The 22,534-nt window shown below is 56.0% G+C and overlaps 1 protein-coding gene across 2 annotated transcripts in view; it reads right to left on the minus strand.

Annotated features, from left to right (window-relative positions):
* Window positions 1-22,534, minus strand: part of TFEB (transcription factor EB) — a 50,206-nt gene that overhangs the window by 24,400 nt on the left and 3,272 nt on the right. The window lies entirely within an intron of this gene.

The raw sequence follows: 22,534 nt of genomic DNA on the forward strand, positions 1-22,534 counted from the left end.
TTGTTCGTCATGGAGAGAAGGGAATAATGGGACAAAGGCTTGGCAAGAGGCACACTCAGAGAGACTGGCTCAGAGTTCCTGCTCTGGCACAACGGGATCAGCAGCGTCTCTGGCACAGGTTCGATCTCCAGCCCTGCACAGTGGGTTAAGGATCTGGCATTGCCACAGCTGCAGCTTGGACTCCATATTCCATGGGGCAGTCAAAAGAGAGACTGGGCAGGCCATCCTGCCTGGGCTCAGGGAGAGCCCCAGCCATGTGACCTGGGCACTTGCAGTCCCTCCTGCCCACCTGAGCACTTCCAACTGCCAGCATCTGCATCTTTGCCAGAGCCAAGGGAAGCAGCACCCGCCATCCCCCAGCAAAGACTGAGGGGAGCTAATGAAGAAACACCCGATTCCCTCACCCCGTCCCGTGGCTGGGGAGCCCCAAAGCATGTTCTCCATGCCTTGGTGCCCAGCAGTCACCTGCTCCCTAACACACATCTTACTGGCTCTAACCCTCCATGTCTCACTCAGGCTACTGCACTACGATGCCTCCTGGGGTCACCTCCCACGGAAATACCTGCACGCACATCCTTGTCTCAGCCCATGGGGCCTGAGGAGACAGTTCTGACCTGGAATTGTGCAGCTAACTCTATAGCTTAGAAAGAAAGGCCAATAAAAGGGCCAGAGTAAAATGAGGGCTGGGAATCCTATGGAGAAGCTGAGGGGCAGTCTCCTGGCGGAGACTGGTGGGGTTGGACGCAGTGAGCAGGCATATACCTAGAACTTTCCTATCTGTGGGAGGTAAGACGGCAGAAGCATAGTGGACTAAATGAAAAGGAAAAACAAGGATGGGCTGGGTTGCAAGTTATGTGATTAAGAAGCCTCTGCAGCAGGGCAGTGCCGGCCACATTAGGTTACTGGTAACAAATGCCATTAGGACTAGAAGCCCGGCATTGCCTCCCATCCCTGGGCTGCTCCTAGGATAGAACTATGGAACTCCAGCATCCCAGAACCTCAGCATGCCCATCCATTCATTCAATAGCAGGGCAGTTATTTCCACACTTGGAATGAGGCACGAAGGACACGCATTTGATCCCACGCTAAGAGCATGTGTTTTGAAGCAGGTGGAGCTGGATCCCAGATCTGCCACTTACTGACTTCATGTCCTTCAGCAACTTATTCAACTTCACAGGCTCCCGGTATCCTCATGTGCAAAATGATAATGTCCATTCTGGAGAGTTTCTGTTATTGAGCATCTAAATATTTGGTGGATGGATGGATGGATGGATGGATGGGTGGATATGAGGGATGGATGCATGGAGGGACGTAATGCATGAAGTGATGGATGGATGGATATAAGGGATAGATGGATGGATGTTTGCAAGGAGACAGAAGAGACAGTAGTTTTCTGCAGTCTGGTTCCCATTTGCTTCAATATCCTTTTAGGCTAAATTTAATAACAAGAAAATGAAGGCCCATCACTCTCTAATGTATCTGCTAGAGGAATTCATATCTCCATTTATCAGGTTGACAAATGCAAAGTAAGATCTCCCTAATGAGTTTTAGCCACATGACCAGGGGGAGGGGCGCCATTCCCTGAAGAGGGTGGCAGGCCACATTAGAACAGAAGGTATCCTCCTGGCTCATCACCATCCTACTGGCTCCCACCATGCGGGCATGCCACACACCTGACCCCTCTCCCTTCACCTCCAAGTCCTGTCAACCACAATCCCAGGGAGGGTGGGTCTGGGGCCAGGGAGAGGAAGGGGAAGCCAAATAAGAGCAGGCAGAGGGCACAGGCCAGGAGGAAGCCAAGAACAGAATGTGGATACATGGGCTGGGCTGAGCAAGGACCAGAGAAGGGCCTGAAGAACAGAGACGGGGGTTACTGGCTTTGGAGAAGTGGAGAAAGGAAACAGCCCTGAGAAAACAAGAGAGCAGAAACAAAATGGACTGAGCAACAACGAAAGGTCATCCCCCTGCTCTATCACCCCCGCTCTAGGGGTGGCTCCCCTCTATCTACCAGATAAAGTCCAAACCTCTAGTCACACCTTCAAGGCATCCAGGACCCCTCTGCCCTAACCAAGCCCTGGCCTCAGCTCGGGGGGCCTCGTCCCTCTCTCCCCAACACAGTCCAGGCTTCCAGATGCCTCCCCACCGCCCTCCCACAGCTTATCTAATGCCCGTGCATCTCTGGAAGCCCTGCTCCAGGGCCACCTCTTCCAGGCAGCCCACCCTGACTTCACCTTCCTCTAATCACCATTTGAAAACCATTACTGAATCTGCTCCAAGCCAGGCTCTGCTCCTCACCCCAAGATATGGCAATGAGGAAGCCAGTTGTTGCCCTCATTGGTACTCACGATCCAGTTTGGAAAAAACAGCATTACCTGGTATCAGAGGCTGTACCTCTTCTATTAAAATGACTACTACCATAACCCTGTACGGAGCGCTTACCACTTGTCTGGAACTGTGTCTAGAGGCTTTATTGTGTCCTACTTCGTTTGCCTTTCTCAACAACACTGGGAGGTAGGAAATACCAGTGTACCCATTTTACAGAGGAGAAACTGAAGCACAGAGAAGTTACTCTGTCTAGTTTTCTCAGGTGTCACAGAAGCTCCCTGAGGGCTGTCCCCAGGTTTTCGCTTTCTTGGTGTCCCTCAGGTTGAGAGCACTCAAACGTGGCCCCTCGGGGCCAGACATGCCCTCCTGCGGGCTTGAATGAAGATGTGCCAGCTGTTTGGAGGGAATGGCATCATTGGAGAAAGCTGAGCCAGAGCCGAGTGGGGAAGCGGACAAGGCTCCAGGACGGGGCAGAGAGGGGAGCTGGCCCCAGTGTCCCCTTCCAGCCTCTCTCTTTCCCACCTGTCCCTGTGGCTCAGCCCTGGCATTTTGCAATCTTGAGGGCCCTGCCCTGTCCATTTGCTGAGAGGATGAGGTGATGCCAAAGGGGAGCCAGGCCTCGTGCCCTGGAGTAGGGGACAAGGAGGCTGGGCTGAAGAGAAGGGAGGAGTTTCAGCCCTGCCCACCCCGTGGGGGTCGGGGCTCTGAGGGGCTGAGTTGAGCCCAGAAAGTGAGAAACTGGACAGACCCCCTAGGATCTGAGGGACCTGGGTGCCAGGCAGGAGCTGGGCTGCCCCCTCGGTAGTGGCAGTCTCGCCAGCCTCAGAAGCTCTCTCAGGCCAGAACCTGAGGACATGGGGCAGCTCAGGGCCGACTCCCAGAACAGAAGCAGCAGGAGGCCATGGTCTGGCCTGAGGAAGGGGCCTTCCTGGCCAGCCTCTGGGGCACAGGAGAAAGGGCCCAGGTCCCAGCGCTGGCCTCACCTGCCCGCTTCGTTCCTGTGCCCTTCTAGGAAGCATAGGGCATTTACAGAGCCCTCGGGGCAGGGAAACTGAGCACAGAGCTGCCTTCCAGCCCCAGAAACTCATCCTGCCCTCCAGCCACCAGTATTGTTCTTGAAAACGAACCACCACACTTCCCACAAGCACATGGGGCCTCCTGACCCCACGGTTCCCGGGTACCCTTCTGCCTCGGGGATGTGCACTTTCCAGAAAGTAGCCTGCCTCACTCCCCAAAGCTGGGCTGGGAAAGGAGCTCTGCCTTTCTCTGAACTCTGACCTGGCACGGTAAGGGGTGCAGAGCAGACTCCGGACCAAGGCTGCCTGAGCTCAAGCCCCAGCTCTGCCGTTTGCTAGCCATGTGCCCTTGGGCAAGTCACTGCAGCCTCTCGATGTCTCAGTGCCTCGGTCTCCTCCGTGGATGGAGGCAGTGCTCCCTGCCCTGTATCCACAGTTGATGACAGAAACAAACAAATGCATCTGGTTCCTCAAGCATCCATGGTCCCGACCCTCGGCTCAGGACGCACTCACAGCCTAAGAGCCAGGCCTCCCTCCTCCCCCAACTGGGGCCCAGTGGCTCCGGCCCTGGCAGGGGCGGCTGAGGAGCTGACGGAGCCACTGCTGTCGATGGAGCCGGTGCCAGGCCCACGGCGGGCACAGGGCCCAGGCATACAATGGGGCTGTGTGTGCACCCAGCGTTACCCCAGAGCGGAGCTGGGCAGGCCGGCATCTGGGGTTAGGCCAGGAATTCATTTCCCTGGAGAGGGCCTCCCCACCCCCTTCCTGGCTGCCCAGCCCCACGGGGGGGGGGGGGGGGGGTCGGTGTCATGGGGAGAGGGGGCCAGGCACCACCCCCACCCCCATCCCCACCGAGCCCGGGCAGTGGAATGGGGACGAGCCTGTGGCGGGCACTGGGGAAGGAGGACTCCTGAGTCAAGCTGCCAGGCTTGGGCCGCTCACTTGTGAGGCTTGTGGGACCCATTAGGTAATCAGGGGCCAAGGCCAAGCAGTGGCGAAGTCCGCAAGGGCCAGGAGAAGCCGCGATCCCTGACCAAGCCCAGCGCTTCGCTCCTCCCTCCCCGCTGGCGGCGGCCCTGGGCTCAGCAGCAGGGCCCCGGGGCCCCAGGAGAGGAGCCGGCTCAGTCCCTGAGGGAATGAGTCACCAGAGGCTGCAGCCAGGACGGCGGGGAGCCGGGGAGCCGGGGAGCCGGGGAGCCAGAGAGCCAGGAGGGTGGGCAGGTGGAGCCTCTCCCGTCCCTGCCCGCGGATCTGCTCCGGCTGATAGTGGGTGCTGAGCACGGCTCCGGGGCTGCGGGCCACTTCCTCGGACACAGGGGGTTACCTGTGCCAGGGTTGGGGGCACCCTGGCTCCTACAGCTACAGCTGCAGGCACGGCCCCCCCTCCCCCCTCCCCCACAAAATGCCACTGAAAGGGGTGTCAGATGGCAGGTCCCTTTCTTTTCTTCCTAAATTTTTTTTATTATAGTTGATTTACATTGAGTCTCTTATGCTTTTTGGTTTGTTCGTTTGTTTGTTTGTTTAGCTTTTTAGGGCCACACCCCGCAGCACATAGAAGTTCCCAAGCTAGGGGCAGAATTGGAGCTACAGCTGCCAGCCTACACCACAGCCACAGCAACTCGGGATCCGAGCCGTGTCTGTGACCTACGCCACAGCTTGGCAACACCGGATCCTTAACCCACTGAGCGAGGCCAGGGATAGAACCTGCATCCTCATGGATCCTAGTTGGGTTTGTTAACCACTGAGCCACGAAGGGAATTCCCAGCCATGAAGGGAACTCCCTAAATTTGTTTTTAAAGATAGCGTTATTGCTTCGCCAGGCAAAGGGGGCCACAGCAGGCTAATGCCTTAAGGACTGTGGCCCCTTTTTAAAATGTTTTTATTTTAGTTGATTTACAATGAACCCCTTACCCCCAAGTGAAATGCAGGGTCTGAGGCAAGGGGGGAGGGGACAGGGCCTCTGATGAGAGGGGTGAAGGCTGGAAGCCAGACCACCCTATACCTCAGGTTGTGGCCAAAGTGGGAGCTGGGGAGGGGCCCCTCTGCATGAGTCACTTCCCATTCTCCCCGGAGCCCAGGGAGCTCCCAGCAACGGGAGATAACTGCCCTTGCTGCCTGGCCGGCGATTCACACACCCTCTCACACCCAGTCACAGCAACACAAGTGTGTGTCCCCATGGGCGGCTGCCCACACTCGCAGAGGGTCACACACAAAAATCACAGCAGCCACCCCCGACCAACGGACACAGTCCGATGCCCACCCTTCCTCTCACACCCCCGGGGCCCCCACCCCACCCAAGCCACCGCCCAAGCAGAGCACATCCTGGTGGCCCCAACCAGAGCATGGCAGCACCCCAACCTTCACCTTGGGAACTGAGGGCCCCTGCCTGGGGAGAGGGGTCAGACCTTCCTTGATGCGTGTGTGTGTGTGTGTGTGTGTGTGTGTGTGTGTGTGTGTGAGACCTGCCTGGAGAACAGAGGCTGCAGAGACCGGGAAGGGGCTTTCTCAAGCCCAGTCTAGCATCCTCATTTCACTGGTGACCAATCTGAGGCTCAGGTTGGGGAAGTGTCTTTGTTCAAGTTTATGAGCAAGGCTGAGCCTGGCCCCCAGGGCTGGGGTAGCTCAAGGCCGGTCAAACACAGCAGAGGACAGGGAAGGCGGAATGAGGGGTGGAGGGTTGAGAGGCGGGGGAGGGGCAGATCTGCCACCCAGTTAGAGCCACCTCTGTCCTGGGAGGCTGTGCTGGCACCACTTCATTCATTCATTCATTCATTTCAATTAGGAAGGTGCCCGCACCCTGGCAGGGGCCTTTCTGCCCAATCTTGGCCCCCGTTCCTTCCTCTAAGATTTTGCTCCTGGAACCAAGTGTGGTCTTCAGGGCACCTGCACCCCACACGGCAGCACTCAAGCCTCCCCTGATGCCCACGCCCCATGGGGAGAGCCGGCACCTGCTGGGCATCAGTGCCCATGACACTGGCCACCTCCCAGAGTCACAGCCGAGTCAAAGATGGCAGATAACAAGGAGCCTGAGAAGTCACCCACCAGCGATTCCCAGGCTGTTTTTATCAGCAGACCCCTGTTTTCTGACAAAATGGACCTAGAAGCTTGATTCATAAAACATGAGAAGGAAGCAGCTTTGTGGGGAAGAGGAAGGGCCAGACCGCCTGGCCTCCCACTGGGGACCTCCCCCAAGATCCCAGACCTTCCCAAGGGACCCCACCCTGGGTTCTGAGAAAGGAGCACTGTGACAGGTGCCCAGGGGAGGCAAGGACCGGGTGTGCCAGTCATATAACTCACGGAGAGCTAGGACCCCAGCCTCCTCCCCCACCCCAGGCCCCACAGCCCCTCTCCGATAGCATCCCTCCCTCACATGGAAAAGGGACAGGGCGGAAAAAGGAAGAAGCCTCTTGGAGTCAGGTCTTACCCTGTGCCCAGCACTGGGCAAAATTCTCCACAAATATCAAGTGCTGTATTTCCCACACCAACCCTGTGTAGTACCATCTCTGCTGTGTGGGTAAAGAAATAGGTGTTCAGAAAGTTAAGCGATTCAGAGTTCCCATCATGGCGCAGCAGAAACGAATCTGACTAGCATCCATGAGGATAGGGGTTCAATCCCTGGCCTCATTCAGTGGGTTAAGGATCCAGTGTTGCCATGAGCCGTGGTGTAGGTCACAGATGAGGCTCAGATCCCAAGTTGCTGTGGCTGGGGCATAGGCTGGCAGCTGCAGTTCCAATTGGACCCCTAGTCTGGGAACCTTCATATGCTGTGGGTGCGGCCCTAAAAAAGACAAAAAAAAAAAGAAAAAAGAAAAAAAAAGAAAAGAAAAAGTTAAGTGATTCACCCAAGCTCACGTTCCAACCCAACTGCAGCCCAGGAGAAGTCAGCCACCGTGAGGATGCCTGGGTATCCCTCCCTCTGACCCTGCATCTCCAGCATCTCCTCACTCAGAGAACAGCCTCCTCCCCACTTCACCCCAGGGACACGACGCATGCATACAGAGCTTCTCACTTGTAACAACGGCAATATCAATAGGGACAATGCCAGTCACTCCCTATTATATAGCACTTACTCTTTGGGCACTTTCCATATTATTATTCTTCTTCATCCTCGCCACACTCTACTCCCATCCGCACACCACAGATGAGGAAACTGAGGCACAGAGAGGTTGATGATTTGCCTAAGGTCACACAGCTAGGCAGAAACAAAAGCCAGGACTTGAGCCCAGGCAGTCTGGCCCCCCGAGCCCACACACCTCACCCCTGAGCCCCCTCCTTCCCTTCAAAGTCTCCTGGCTGCCCCCACGGTTGTGACTGTAACAGGTGCCCCAGCTTGGGGTTGGCCTCCCTCCTCTGAGGCCCTTTTCTTCAGGGGTCAGAGGCCAACTGGCACCCCTGAGGGATGGGTGTGGGAAGGCCTCCCCCACAAGCACCATCAGCTCTTGCCCTCAGCTCCCCAGCCCCATCCCCAACAGGAGCTGGAAGGATGAGGCCCTGGGCGAGCCAAGAACACACAAGCATGCATAGGACCCCTACTGCATGCCCATCTTCAAGTAGTGGCAGGTGCAGGAAGCAAAAGACTCTGTCCTTGCTGTCCTGCCAGAGGCTCCGGGCCCCAACAATGCCCAAAGGGGTCGCCCCTGCCACCCCCACCCCCTTTAGCACTGGCTGCACCAGATGTTGGCAACACTTGGAAACAGGGCTAAAAATAGTCTCTATAATGAGTCAGGGCTAAAAATAACTCGGGCAAACAGCCCTCCGGGAGAGGACACTCTGCCAGGGAGGCATCACCTCCTCCCACCTCTCAAGCCAGCCCCCCCACCCCAAGCCTTTCCCTGGGAGCCGTCCACCGCCAGCAGAGGGCCTGGGATATTTATACCCCAGCTGCCATGCGCCAGATATCCGCTCCCATCCCCCTCCCTACCTGAAGCGGGGCAGGCATCACAGGAGCGGGCAGGTTCAGAGACCAGCACGCTCAAGGCAGAGTTGTACTGTGGCACTCAGACACTTGGCTTTCTCTCCCAACTCCCCATGGGACACTAGGAAACCGTGCCCCCCGCCCCCCTCCCTTCATGTCTCACCCATGAACCAGGGTCCTGGCATCAGCCAGACCGGCCCACTTTCTAGTTGATCAGGGGAACAGAGACCAGACGGGGCCAGCAAGATACTAAAGGGCAGACGTCCAACGTGGGGGGCCAGTCGGAACTTGGGAGTGGGAACCATGCCAGATGCACGGCCAGGGGGCCCCCTCATTTCTTCTGCGTTCTTCCCTCATCACCCCCAGAGGTGCTTAGACCTGCTAGGCTCATGGACATCTGTACGTGAATTGAAGATCAATAGAGCACATGCGCACAGGGTGTCAGAGCTGGACCTCTCAGTAACTGTAGGTGATAGAAAAGGTGATGAGGAGTTCCTGCTGTGGCACAGTGCGTTAAGAATCCAACTGCAGCGGCTCAGGGCGCTGCAGAGACCCAGGTTCAACCCCTGGCCTGGGGATTGAACATAAAGAGAAACAGAAAGAAAGAAAAGGTGACGAGAGTCACTCTGCAGTTGAGGAGACCGAGGCTCCGAACACTTGCTAGAGGCCCCACAGCTGGGACAAAGCCTCATCACCCTCTACCAGCCGGGAAGCATCTCCCAGGAGCCCCCATGTTGGGCTCAGCCCCATCTCCCAGCAGCACCCAGAAGGAACTGGGCACCCTTGAATACTGCTGAGAGGCAAAGGGAAGGGACCAGAAAAAGGTGTGGAGCCTCCCGGAAGGGAGCAGCGTCTCTGTTAGAGGTAACTGCACAGATCTGGGAAAATCATTTCCTAGGTCTCACCTTCTTCATCTGGAAAATGAAGTTTTGAACACAAGCCTTTGATATCCGGAGTATATCATGACCACAAATTAGAAATGCATAAGGCATATTAGTGTATCAAAGGCTCTGACAAGTCCTGCAACAAAGCAACCCAAAACCCATTTCCTTTTTTTTTTTTTTTTGACTCAGCCCTCTCCCATACCTGCTTGATCACCAAACCTTTCCACAGAACACACCTTGGGAAACAATGGAGTACTTCTCAGCTCAGCAATTCAAATGCCTGCACAGGCCAGCAGGAAACATGAAAGCCTGAAGCAAGCCCAAGGAAAATATATGTAGACCTGCAGTTAGCTCCAAGGCCTGAAAAATTCCTGGTAGCTCTGGGGGTTCAAGAGCCTAGCACTTCTGCTCCATGAAGGCCTCCCTCAGGACCCATTCAGGGTTTTGATCCCTTCTGAGCCTCAACGATTCCGTTGAGAAGGGCAGGCAAGGGGTCCGTACCCTACGCCACACAGCTGAGGACACGGGACCCAGGGAGGCCAGGGAATGGGCCCAGGGTCACACAGTGGCTCACTGGCGCAGGCAGGAGAGACGGTGTCCTAGGAACTAAGCACTTGACTGCCACGATCTCACATCATTCTCTCAACAAGGCTCTCAGGAGGGCACTGAGGTTATGCCCCATTTCACAGAGCAAGAAAGGAACGGTCAGAGAGGTGCGGGCTCTTGTCCAAGGTCACAGCTAACACGTGCTACTGGATTTCAACCCTGGCAGCATGAATCCAGAACTCATGCCCTCGGCCCAGCTCTGCCATTCACTAGCTAGGGAGAGAGTGAAAACCACTCTGAGCCTCAGTTCCTCACCTATAAAATGGGATGGAAAGAAGACCTGCATGTTAGGTTATGGTGAAGATTAAATTCGCAAATATACATTAGTGGTTGGCACAGTGCCTGGCACACAGTAGGTGCTCAATAAATGTGACCACTGATTAAAAACCACGTCCTACTGTGGGAGCTCATGCCTGAGCCTCTAGGCTCTGTGCTGGGCAGGCTCAAAGCCACCCACAGCTTCCTGGAAATTGACCTCTGCCAATACGTCCCTGGGCAAGACCCCCTCCACCTGGCATCACGGGCCCCCATGGGGTGCTCCATGTGGGTGGGGGCTCTGGAGGCTGGGTTTCCCAGACTCCGGCCAAACCTGGGTGTCATCCTCTGGGGCCTCTAACAGGCCACCTCCCCCTCAGAGCCGGGGACATCCCCAGCTCACCCTAGGTCACAGGCCTTTCCCCACCCTTGCCCCAAGGCCACAGGTTGTGGCGTGGAGAGATGGGGGCTCTCCAGGCATCTGACATCCTCGTGACCTGCCCTGGCCCTGCCAGACTTGGAGACAACAGTCACGACCGCCCAGAGCTCACCACACTTCCTGCAGGCAGCTCCCCCTCATTGGGTCACAAGAAGCATCACCACCCAGACAGCCGCCTGCTACTCGTATGCCCACTTTACAGATGAAGAGATGGAGGCCCGACTTACCCCGGGCAGGGATCTGAGTCATAGAAAGACTTCTGACCCGCTGGACCAGGGCTCAGGCTCCCCACAGCCAGCTGCAGCAGCAAAAAGGCTCAGGAGGCTCCCAGAAGCCAAGGGGAAGAGGGAAAGTGTCTGAGCCCTGGGTCTCATCCCGTCACTGCTGATCCTGCAAGTCTTAGGGCTGGGCAAGCATCAGTAAACCTGAGTCCTCCTCTACCCACCTCACCCAGTGTCCTGAGATGACCTTCACCCTCAACTCTGGGCAGACTCGGCCAGGCAGCTCTCCAATGATGGGGGCCCCCACCAGGGGGGCTCTCTATCTCCAGATCCCCAATCAACCCCTCACCCCAGGCATAGCCTCCTCTCGCTGTTCCCACCCCACACATGTCATATGCCAGGAAGCCCTCCCTGACCACCCCTTGTTCCCTGCCTCTGATGACCCCACAGGGCCCCTCACCAAGCCACCTTGCTAAGAATTGGGCCCTGATGCCCCCAGTCTGGCTCCCACATGTGGCGCTGGGTGTCACACCCGGTAGGGCCCTGTAAATGTTATCGAAGAGGAGGGAGATCATCTCTCAGTCGGTGGCCCCAAATATTTTGACCATGACGCACAGAAAAGTTTATTTGACTCAGTACATACACACACACACACACACACACACACACGGAGTGTGTGTACACATACACAAGAAACCCAAAAAAAAAAAAAAGTGGTACAGGCGTTCCCATTGTGACTCAATGGAAACGAATCTGACTAGTATCCATGAGGACATAGGTTTGATTCCTGGCTTCGCTCAGTGGGTTAATGACCTGGCATTGCTGTGAGCTGTGGTGTAGGTGGCAGACACAGCTGGGATCCTGCGTTGCTGTGGCTGTGCCGTAGGCAAGCGGCTACAGCTCTGATTCGATCAGTATCCTGGGAACCTCCATATGCTGCAGGTGCTGCCCTAAAAAGACCGAAAAAAAAGGGGGGGTACAAAACAACACTTATCAATCCTGTGCAATATTCTTTTTCATTTAATTCATTATTCCTTGTCATTTCATTTTCATTGAGGCCCACTAAGCTGACGTCATGGCCCGATTAGGGTCCAGTCAGTGACTCTGATGCACACAGTTCAGAGAATAGCCCTCCCAGGCTATCCGCGCAGCCTGGCTCCCAGCCTGGCACGTGACCCGCCGTGTAACAGGTGCCTGAGACAGGCGTCCGTTTGGTGGAGACGTACTCCAGCCAGGCCTATGCTAAGCATTTTATCATGGTATCTCATTTCATCCTCACCATCATCTTAGGAGGAAGGGACTCTGAGGAATGTTACTTGTGAGGAAACCGGCGCCAAGGTCACACAGTAAACGGCTCAGGCGGGATTCAAAGCCAGGCTGCCTGAGTCTGGAGCCATATTCAAACCACGGCAGCAGCCTGCACCCAGGTGTGTGGTCCCTCTTCTCGAAAGTCCACTCTTGGGCAGGAAGCTCAGCCCAAGGAAGTCCACTCCCTCCAAACATAAGACAAAAACAAAAACCTGTTCCCTATATGAACAGCATTCTTTGTATCTGTGGACTGTGTGATGGGAGATGGAACAGACAGGAGACAGGGCTCCCAGGCCAGCCCCCCTCCCTCCCCACCCACCTCCAGCCGAACCCAGAGAAGGGGCTGGGATGGGGCTGTGGGTCCACTCGGGGCTAAGGCAGAACGCGCTGCTGTGTCCTGTCTGATGTCACTTGACGTCTCTGTGCCTCTACCTCCTCATCTGCGACCTCACAGGGGGACGGGGAGGGTCTAAGGGGCTAGTATGGGTCCAGCATTTGGCACAGCATCTGACATGGAGCGAGGCCTGGAACCATGAGCTCTTCTCCCTCGCCCCGCTCCCCCCACCCCCCGTCCCCACTCAGATCCCCACCATCAGAAATACCCCCGGCAGCGGTGCTGTGCTGCTGCACACAAACGTGCCCCCATGCAGGTCCCAGGTCAACCTGGGCAGGGCACCCGCTCACTGGCTGCAGGTGCTGCTCGACACTCTAGGCGAACGAAGTCTTTTAATCCTCAGGATGACCCCCACACGATGGGCACTGTCATTGTCATTTCCATGCTTCAGAAGAGGAAGCTAAGGCACCAGGATGACCCAGCTGCAAAAGCAGCTGGGCCAGGATTCGAACCAAGTGGCCCGGCAGGGTCTGCTCCCAATCCTGATGCCCCCAGGGCTACGAGGCTCCTCGGAGGTGGGGCTGGCACTCAGCTCCTCCGACTTTCCACCATCCCACGCTCCCCCGGGCCCATGCCCCTGCACCACCTGCTCCCCCAGCCCTGACCCTGCTTGAAAGATACTCCCCTGCCAGCCTCACCCCCACTCACCCACCTCCCCAGACACCCAGTCACGCAGGCACGCATGCGCATACACGTACACATACCCACATACCTGGGTCAGGGCGGCCCCCTGGAAGGAGGCCCCCAGGAAGGCTCAGCTCCTCTGGGGGCCAGAGCCCAAGGCCGTGCCCCTGCCCCTGCCCCTGCCCCAGCACCGGCCCCAGTTTCCTCATTTTCCCCAGGGCTGTTTCTCACCCAGCCCCCTGCACCTTGGCCGGAGAGGAAGTTGCACAATCCCCTGGGAGCTGCAAATGTGGCTGAGGATTACTCACAGCGCAGAGGGAACCACACGCCCGGAAGGCCTCTCACACCCACAGCTCTCCCCAAGGCAGCCGGGTCCCCGCTCCCATCTCACAGACCCTGGGGCTCCAGGCCACCAATAGTGTCCCTTCCTGCTCCCAGATGGAGGCCCTGCCAGCCCCACCACCCACACAGCCCGGCCTCACGGGGCCCCAGGTCATGTGGCCCCTGCACCAAGATGGCCAGGCACCAACTTGCAGGGGCCTTAATAGGTCCCGCGCAGGCCAAAGCCTAAGCCACCCATCCTGTCCCACCTGGCGACCTGCGTCCTCTCGGTCAGAAGCCCTGCAGCTTCTGATGGATGGACCTTCCTGACGGACCCCTACCTAGGACCTCGGCCTTCAGCCTTGCCAGGGCCTCCAGACACCCACTTCACAGTCTGCCTCTAGCCCACCTTGCAAAAGGACCCAGCAACCAAGCACATTACTGCGAAGCCCTGCGGGGATCTGAGCTACCACACGATTTCCACTTGTGGCAAAATGTTCTTGCTACACATGCAATTTCAAAGGTTCCTCAGCCCCCAAAGCACTTCTCTAACCACCTGCAACCTGACATTTGGCATTTCGCTAGCGTTTCTCCCTGGTGGCTCAGGGATTCCCATCTTTGGTAGCTAGATCCCACTTGTCCAGAGAGGCTGGCAGTCCCTGAGCTGTTATCAGTCATGGACTCCTCAGGGTGGATGAGTTTACTGGGCCCTTTCCTGAGCACAATGTCTCGGGAAGGGATGGTGTAGTGGACGGAAGGCTAGGCAGGCCCTGGCTCCTGCCTCACCGGGTGAGGTGAGCCCCAGAACGGGGAGGCCAGAGAGGCCCAGAGCACTCTCACCCAGACTTTGACCCAATCCCGAGCCCTCCGTGGGATAGCAACTTCTGGAAAGGACCCAGAGGGTGAGTAGGAGCCTGGCCTGAGTGGGCAGAGCCCCTAAGGATGACCTCAGGCTCCCACCCTTCACCGCCCAGACTTGCAATGGGCCTCTGATAAGGAGCAAGATAAGCACCTCTTATCAAACCACACAACCTTGGACTCCCACCCAGCTGAGGACAAAGTCAGAAATGGTTTTGTCAGGGCCCCAGAGCTCCACAGAGAGCCCCTCATTTCTGCAGCCCTCATCAAAAGGCTGAGGCCCTCAGGGCAGTGCCCCCACAGCCCTCTGAGGCCTGGAGGAGCGGGGGAACCATGGCCCAGGCTTGCAGCCCGGTCACCTGACGCCTCCAGCTCAGTGGATGGGGAGCTCAGTGGAGGGGAAGGGCCCAGGCTGGACCCCCTCCCCCGCTGGAAACAACAGCCATGGGCCTCTTGGCAAGAATGCTTCCCCAGGTGACTACACAGCTCCCCCCGCCAGTCTCGACAACAACCGGCAAATGGGGGGGAGCAACCCTGGCCACCCTCATTTTTAGATGAGGAGACAGAGGCCCGAAGCACTTAGTGATTCGCCTCAGGCCATGCGGCAAGTTCACGGGCAAATCTCAGGTTCCTGGCTCCTTTCCTAGATCGGAGTTTCTCAACCTCAACACGACTGACACTTGGGGCCAGATAACTCTCTGGTGTGGGGGCTGCCCTGAGCATTTTAGGATGTTGGGCAGCATCCTTGTCCTCTACCCACCAGATGCCAAGAGCATTCCCCCAGCTGTGACAACTAAAAATGTCATCAGACGTTGCCAAATATCCCCTGGGAGGAAAAATCACCCCCAGCTAAAAACGACTGCCCTAGAAGGACCCGAAAGCTGGGCGCCTGCCAATTCCTTTTTTTTTTTTTTTTCAGTTCCAGTAGTTTTTATTTATTCATTTATTTGTTTACTCATTTATTTGTTCTATCCATTTCCGCTGTACAGCAAAGGGCCGCATTCATACATATACATACATTCTTTTCCTCACATCATCCTCCCTCATGTTCCATTACAAGTGATTAGATATACAGTCCCCTGTGCTATACAGGCAGGATCTCATTGCCCGTGCACTCCAAATGCAAGAGTTTATTGGAAGGGTATCTGCTGGAGCCCTAGATGGGCCAAGCGGGCAGGCCTGAGGGTGCTCACAAGTCCCCTGTGGGCTCAGTACCGCCTGGGCTCAGCTGTTCCATTGGTAGGCACCGCCACTTGAGAATCTCGTCCCCAGACCAACTTCGCACTCCCAGCCTGTACATATACTGAATGCCTCCCTGGCATTCAATATTTCAATGGTCTTCCAATTATTTTGTTCACACACTCCTGTGATCAATATAAGCATCTTCTCTCATACATTGCTTATAAATACCAGTGTGTGGCTATATCACGCATGCGAGTAAACATACACAAAAATAGACCTATAAAAAATGATGAGAAGGGAAATGTAAATTACACCCAGGAGAAGATACTGTTACACGCTCACCAGCAGGACAGAAATGAAACAGTCTACTGATACCAAGTGTTAATGAGGGTACAGAGCAATGGGATCCCGTAGGTGTCACCAGTGAGGAATAAATGGGTGCAACCACATAACACAATATTTACTAAAGTTGAAAGAGGCATTGCATACCCTATACCCTGTGCTCTAGCAATTCCATGCCGGGATCTACGGACTCTAGAGAAATGTATGCACCCGTGAACTAGGAAGAACATTCCAGGATGTTGTTATGGTACTGTTCACAGTAGCCAAAGAAGGAAAGCAAATGTCCATAAGTGGTGGGAGGGATACAAATATGGTAACAAATTCATGTAGTGGAATACTATACAGCAGTGAAAATGAATGCAACTTCGTGACACACAACAATGTGAATGGATCTCACAATGTGACAAAAGAATATGTTCAATGTCATTCTAGCTGGGTTAAATTCAAATTCAGGTGAAACTAAACCCGATTGCTCAAGGATGAAGATATTGGTGGTTACATGTTAAAAGGAGCAAGGAGCTGATTATCTTACAAGTCAGGATAGGAGTTTCCTGGTGGCTCAGTGGGTTAAGGACTCAGCATTGTCACTGCTGTTCAATCCCGGCCCAGGAACTTCCAGATGTGGCTGGTGCGGCCAGAAAAAAAAGTCAGGAGAGTGGTTACCTCCTGACTTAGGGTTAGGACTGAGCTGGGGCACACAAGCTGATTTCAGAATAAAGGTTACATTCAATTTCTTCATCTGGGTGGTAGTAACCTGGCTGTCCACTTTTCCAATTATTTATGACATTATCTGTGTAGGTTTGGGCTCTTTTTGATAATGATGCTATATTTCATGATAAAAGAGGGGAGAAAAAGATGAGATATAAATACATAGAAATAGAAGCTCTAATATTTTTTTCTTATACCTGGCTTTGAAAACCATGATGATTAGGCCAAACAAATCTGACGAGAACCTAGAGTTGGTCACAGGTCTGGAGGAGCCAGTGACACCCAGGGCTGTCTGCTCAGGGGGCTTCTCCAGCTGGCCCAGGCTCTGGGCTGCCCCTCAGCCCACAGGAGCTGGGCACCATGGCCCCTTTCATCTCCCACCCACCCCAGGGCATCCCAACCACCACATGCCACCAGCCTGCCAAAGGCAGGGCACTGCATGAAGCTGGGCTCCTTCATAGCCCTCTGGGCCATCCCTCTGGGTGCCCAGCAGCAGAGCTCAAGGGCCCACACTGGGAAGGCCCTGGGGGAGCAGGGTAGGCCTCAGACACCCTCTAAATACACGGAAAGAAGGAAGGAGGCAGGGCAATGAAATGATGAGGATGGAGAAGAGGGGCCAGAGAGCAGGACAGGGAGATACACACCCCTTGAGGGCTGATGTTCAGACGCCGTGGAACTAGATGGGGGTGGTCAGCGGGATGGGGGTACGGGGAGCGAGGAAGGAGGGGGAGGAAGAGGCCCCTGAGGAAGGGGAGCAGATCCACAGCCTCGGTCCCAAGCCTCAGGGCTCAGCACCAGGGGGGGCCAAAGAGGCCTGAGCTGTTGGGCCCGATTTAGCACCACTTGCCCCAGGGCCCAGGGCTTCAAGTGACAGGTGGGTGGCTCAGGGCCCAGCAGCCTCTCTGCGGCCTCACCGCACCCTCGGCAGCCTCTAGGCCTCCAGGAAGGAGGGACCCTGTTCAGGAGAGAGGACCCAGGGAGCCAGAGCAATGCCCTTTCTGGGGCTCAGGGCGTGGGAAGGGCTGAGCCAAGGTCTCTGTGCTGGCATGAACCCTTCTGTAAAAACTCTCTGAACTGGGAGTTCTCATTGTGGCTCGGTGGTGGCGAACCCAACTAGTATTCATGAGGACATGGATACGATCCCTGGCCTCTCACTCAGTGGGTTAAGGTTCCAGCATTGCCATGAGTCACTTTGGATCTAGTGTTGCCATGGCTGTGGTGTAGGCAGGCAGCTGCAGCTCTGATTGGACCCCCAGGCTGGGAACTTCCAAGTGCCGCAGGTGCAGCATTAAAACAAACAAACAAACAAAACACACACCTCTCTGGACCAAGGAAGAATAATCTGCAGACCAAAGGGCCACACACCGATACACTGACGGTTAATTAGTCCACGGCTCTGGACTCGCCTACCGCACTCTGCCTTCTCTGTCCTCTGCAGTTACTGAAACTCCTCGCCAGGCTATCAGCTTGGGGGGAAGAGCCGTGTCTTTCTTCCCACCCACCCTACTTGGCTGGCACAGTTCTAGGCACCCAGCGGGGGCTCATCTGTGCCTGCTGATCAACGGTGCCCAAGGCCACAGGGTGCTAGAGCGGGTCCCCGAGCTCCCTGAGCCGCTGTTCCCTCCTTTGACAGCACCAGGCAGTCTCTAAGGTCCACGGCCTCACAGCCCCAGTCAGCCCACAGCAAAGCCAGCTGGCACCACACTGGCAGGGGCAGCTGAGAACACACCTGGCCAGAGCAGGGCGGGGACGAGAGGCAGCAGGGGGTGGACAGGATAGTGTGTCACCTCCTGGCCACTCCACACCCCTCAAGGACTGTAGAGGCCCAGGGCAGGTGCTGTCCCCAAACCAATTATAAACAAGGCAGAGGACAGGCTGTGACTTCCCTAGGCAAACAGGAGAACACAAACCAGAGCTCCACCCCACAGACCCACTGGTAGAACTGGGGCAGGGGGGGGGGCGTGGGAGGAGGGTAGGGTGGCTGCAAGCTTTCCTGGCGGGGGACAGGCTGCAAGCCCTACACCAGAGCAAGGCTGGGCCGGGATCACTGCAGCAGAGTGGGGAGTTCCTCCCTGGGTCTTAGATGGAGATGCTCCTGCAGGGAGCATTTGTGTGTCCTCGTTTCTGAGCATGTGACCGGGGTCCCTCACGCTCCCCGCAAGGACTACCGAGCACCTTTATGACATGCAAGGCTTGCTCCTAGGCACCCGGGATACTGTACCAAACAAGATCTAACTCCTGCGCTCAGAGTGACCTTGGAGGGGTCCCTTCATCTGTAAATGGATGGGCTCTGACTCCAAGCTCATCTCACTACCGCTGCAAGGCTGCAGGACCCGTCACCACCTCTCAGCGGGCTCCACCCCAGCTCCCCCAGCTTCCAAGGACGACTCCATCCCCAGGGGCCCCAGGGCGAGCCACCAGGGTCACCCAACTCTCTGCTGCCCTCAAGGCCCAGGACCCTTCTAGAAGATGATGGAGGCTTCCCTACACCCACCGGTGCCCCCCGCCCCCCCCCCCCAATGTCTCCAGTCTGGGTGAGCAAAGGAGGAGGGAATGGCTGTTTTTTTGTGCGTGTTTTATCATTTTTATTATTAACAACAACAATAGAAAAGCAATTCAAACAGTGATCAGGAAGTTCCCATTGTGGCTCAGCGGGTTATGAACCAGACTAGTGTCCATGAGGACATGGGTTCAATCCCTGGCCTCACTCAGTGGGTTAAGGACCCGGCACTGCCATGAGCTGTGGTGTAGGTCTCAGATGCGGCTCGGATCCCACTTTGCTGTGGCTATGACGTAGGCCGGCGGCTGCAGCTCCAGCTCCAATACCCCTAGACAGGGAACTTCCGTATGCCACAGGTGTGGCCCTAGAAAACAAACAAACAAAAACAGTGATCAGATACCTTCCACGGGGAAGGAAAGTAAAACAACACGATGGGTCTTTCTATGGCCCCACTTGGGCAAAGTGAGGGGCTGCCTTGAACACCTCCGTGCTGAGGCCAGCACCACTACTCTGGTTGCAAGCACTTTAGCAGGAGCTTCAGATCCTGGCCCTTATTCTGACGACCCTTGGGGCTATAGTGCGGTCCACCTCACCCTCCTTAAGCAGTAAATATTTCCTGAGCACCTGGCCAGAGGGTGGGGCCAGGACTGGACACTGGTCAGTTTAATGGGAGGTGGGGACAGACAGCCAGGGTGGGGGAGGGAGGGCTGACCATACCAGAGACCAGGGAGTCACTAAACGGTCTCAGGGTGGTCCCTGCCCCTGGGGACCTGGCTTCTGAAAGGAGACAGGCCTAAGAGGACCAAAGCAATCAGAGACTGAGGAAACAGATAGCTCAGGCCTGGGTAGTAGCAAAGCAGTAGATTCTCCAAGTGGGGTCCCAGGGCCAGAAGCATGAACAGCACCTCAGAGCATGTCAGAACTGCAAATTGCAGACCTATTGGAAGTTGCAGACCTACGCAGTTAGAAACCCTGCGAGTGGGGTCTGGTGATCTAACAATCCAGCAGGGGATTTTTTTTTTTTTTTAATGGTCGCACCCACCCATACAGAACTTCCCAGGCCAGGGATTTTGAATCTAAGCCGCAGCTGCAATCTATACCAGAGCAGCAGCAATGCTGGATCCTTAACCCACTGCACCAGGTCAGGGATCAAACCCGAGGCTGCCACGGAGACAATGCCTGATCCTTAACCTGCTGCACTACAGCGAGAGCTCCCATGCAGGGGATTCTGTTGCCTACTCAAATTTGAGAACCACTGCCCTAGAGACAGAGCATCAGAATCTTCAGGAGAAATTCCTTCCTTTCTTTATGTCTTTTCCTCTCTCATCATCACATCCAGCCAGAGCCACAGTAGGATGGAGCTGTCCCCTGGTCTCCTGGAAAGGTTTGTCTTCATAGACAGACAATTTGGTTAGAGGGAGGGAAGCAGGGGAGGGGGTGCCAGGAGAAGGGACCAGCGTGGAAAAGGGCTGAGACGAGGGGCTAGGGATCACAGGTTTCTGGACGGTCTGTTGGAATTGCTGGATTACTCCGCATGGCATCATATTTGACTCCGAGAACCGGCTGTGCAATAAGAGCCAGGAAGGCAGCCTGCTCCCAAGGAAGCTGCACCAGGGTACAGATGACCAGACCTCATTTCTGGACTTCTCCTTATGCCCGCATTTAAGAGACATGAAACAAAACTGGGGATGCCTCTGCCTCTTGTTTCTGCCCGTCTCAGCTGCCCTCTGCCTTCACCCACTGCCCCACCACTCTATAGCCTGCAAAGCACTTGCTATGGGCACGGTAAGGCCCAGATCCTGCTTATCGCTGGGATTTCATCTTGCCTTTAGTGATCATGGGACCACTGGGATGGGTGTCTCTGGTGCAGAGTGCAGGAGGGGAAGGCAGTGGGAGGGCGGCGGTGGAGGTGGGGGGTGGGGGCTCCAGTCAGGAGCGAGTTGCAAGTGGCCTGGCCAGATGCTCTCCAAGGAGTCCCAAGGGGCAGGGCAGGGCAGGGCAGGGCAGGGCAGGGGTGGATGTGCTGCAGGCATCACCAAATCTGGTATCTTAATTGTGGAGATCGGGGCTGGGTGCGGAACAGCGGGAATCTGCAAAGCCTGCGTCAGGCATTTTGCTTGAGGATGTTAGACGCATGGGGGGCAGGGGCGGGGAGGCTGTTTATAACCCATAAATAGGTCTTTGTTTCTCCCCTAGAGCTCTCTATGCCTCTATTTCCTCACCTGGAAATGAGAAATAAAGAAATAAATACGTTACAGGAGTTAATTATGACAATTAACATTTTTGGAGCCCGGCACTAAGTCCCGGATGCGCAGTGAGCGCCAAATACTTAGCCCTCCCTAGGGCACTGCTAGGTCGGTGCTGTTCCACAGGTCGCTCTCAAGGTGTGGAAACGGAGGCACAGCAGCTGGCCCAGGGTCACACAGCTAGCAGGTGCAGAGCCGGGGTTCCTGGCCCTGGACGCCGTGCTCTCCACTGCCCCCCTGGCTAGGGTACCCTTCTCCCGGTGCTCAATATAGGGTGGCTATGGCTCTGTCACAAGGAAAGTTGGCTGCTCGCTCCATGGGGCCAGGCTTTAGTGAAAGCTCTACTGAATGAACTTCAGCGCCTCCCCCACCCCCACCGCCGCCCCCCACCCTCCAGCTCCCTTGCACCCTACCCCCACTTTCTGAAGCCTCGCCTGTCTGGATGCCTTGCTCAGACCAGTAGAAGGCGCACCCTCGAGGGGACCCCACAGATGATCCAGGTTCACAGGTGCTGAAACAGAGGCTGAGAGAAGCAGGGCCCTCCCTCGGCCACACAGCCTGTCGGCATGGGGTCTCCTGGTTCTTCTCCATCTTCCGCCACAGCTGTCTCGTTCTCACCCAAGAGTCCCCACAGCCCCTTTTGCCCCCTCTTTTTAGGGCTGCACCCATGGCACATGGAGGTTCCCAGGTTAGGGGTCGAATGGGAGCCGTAGCTGCCGGCCTACACCACAGCCACAGCAAGACTAGATCTGAGCTGCGTCCGTGGCCTACACCACAGCTCATGGCAACACCGGATCCTTAACTCACTGAGCAAGGCTAGGGATCAAACCTATGTCCTCATAGATACTAGTCGGGTTCTTAGCCCACTGAGCTGCGGGCACTCCCACCACAGCCTTTTCTCCATGTCTGATTAAACAAGTGCCTGCTGAGGCCTTCATTGCAAGGGAGTGTTTGAGGTATCCACGGAGACCCAGGAAGCCTCGTCTGAATCCCTCTCCTCCCCACACGGTCAAGACAGCTCTTGCCAGGGGTCCTTGGTCACCTGTCAGCAGCTCAGAAGAGCAGCCAGGAGACAAGCGTGTCCTGGGGCAGGGGTGTCAGCAAGCCCCACCCCTGCTCAGAGCTGGAGACCTCGGGTGGGGAAAAAGAAGGTTCCGGCACCACCACATCTCTGCTCTGCCTGGAAAACCCCGAGGGGGTCTTCTGCAGGGACTGAGAATGGGAATTCTGGAATCAGTTGGGCCCGGGTTAGAATCCCTACCATTTTCAGGCTGTGTGACTTCAGGCAGCCTCGCCTAACTTCTCTGACCCGAGATAATAATCCCTACCTTATTCTGAAGATTAAATACACCATGAATGTTGGCAACTATTGTTCATAACTAACTTTTAT

This window comes from Phacochoerus africanus, chromosome 9 (assembly GCF_016906955.1).
Source record: "Phacochoerus africanus isolate WHEZ1 chromosome 9, ROS_Pafr_v1, whole genome shotgun sequence".
Taxonomy (NCBI): domain Eukaryota; kingdom Metazoa; phylum Chordata; class Mammalia; order Artiodactyla; family Suidae; genus Phacochoerus; species Phacochoerus africanus.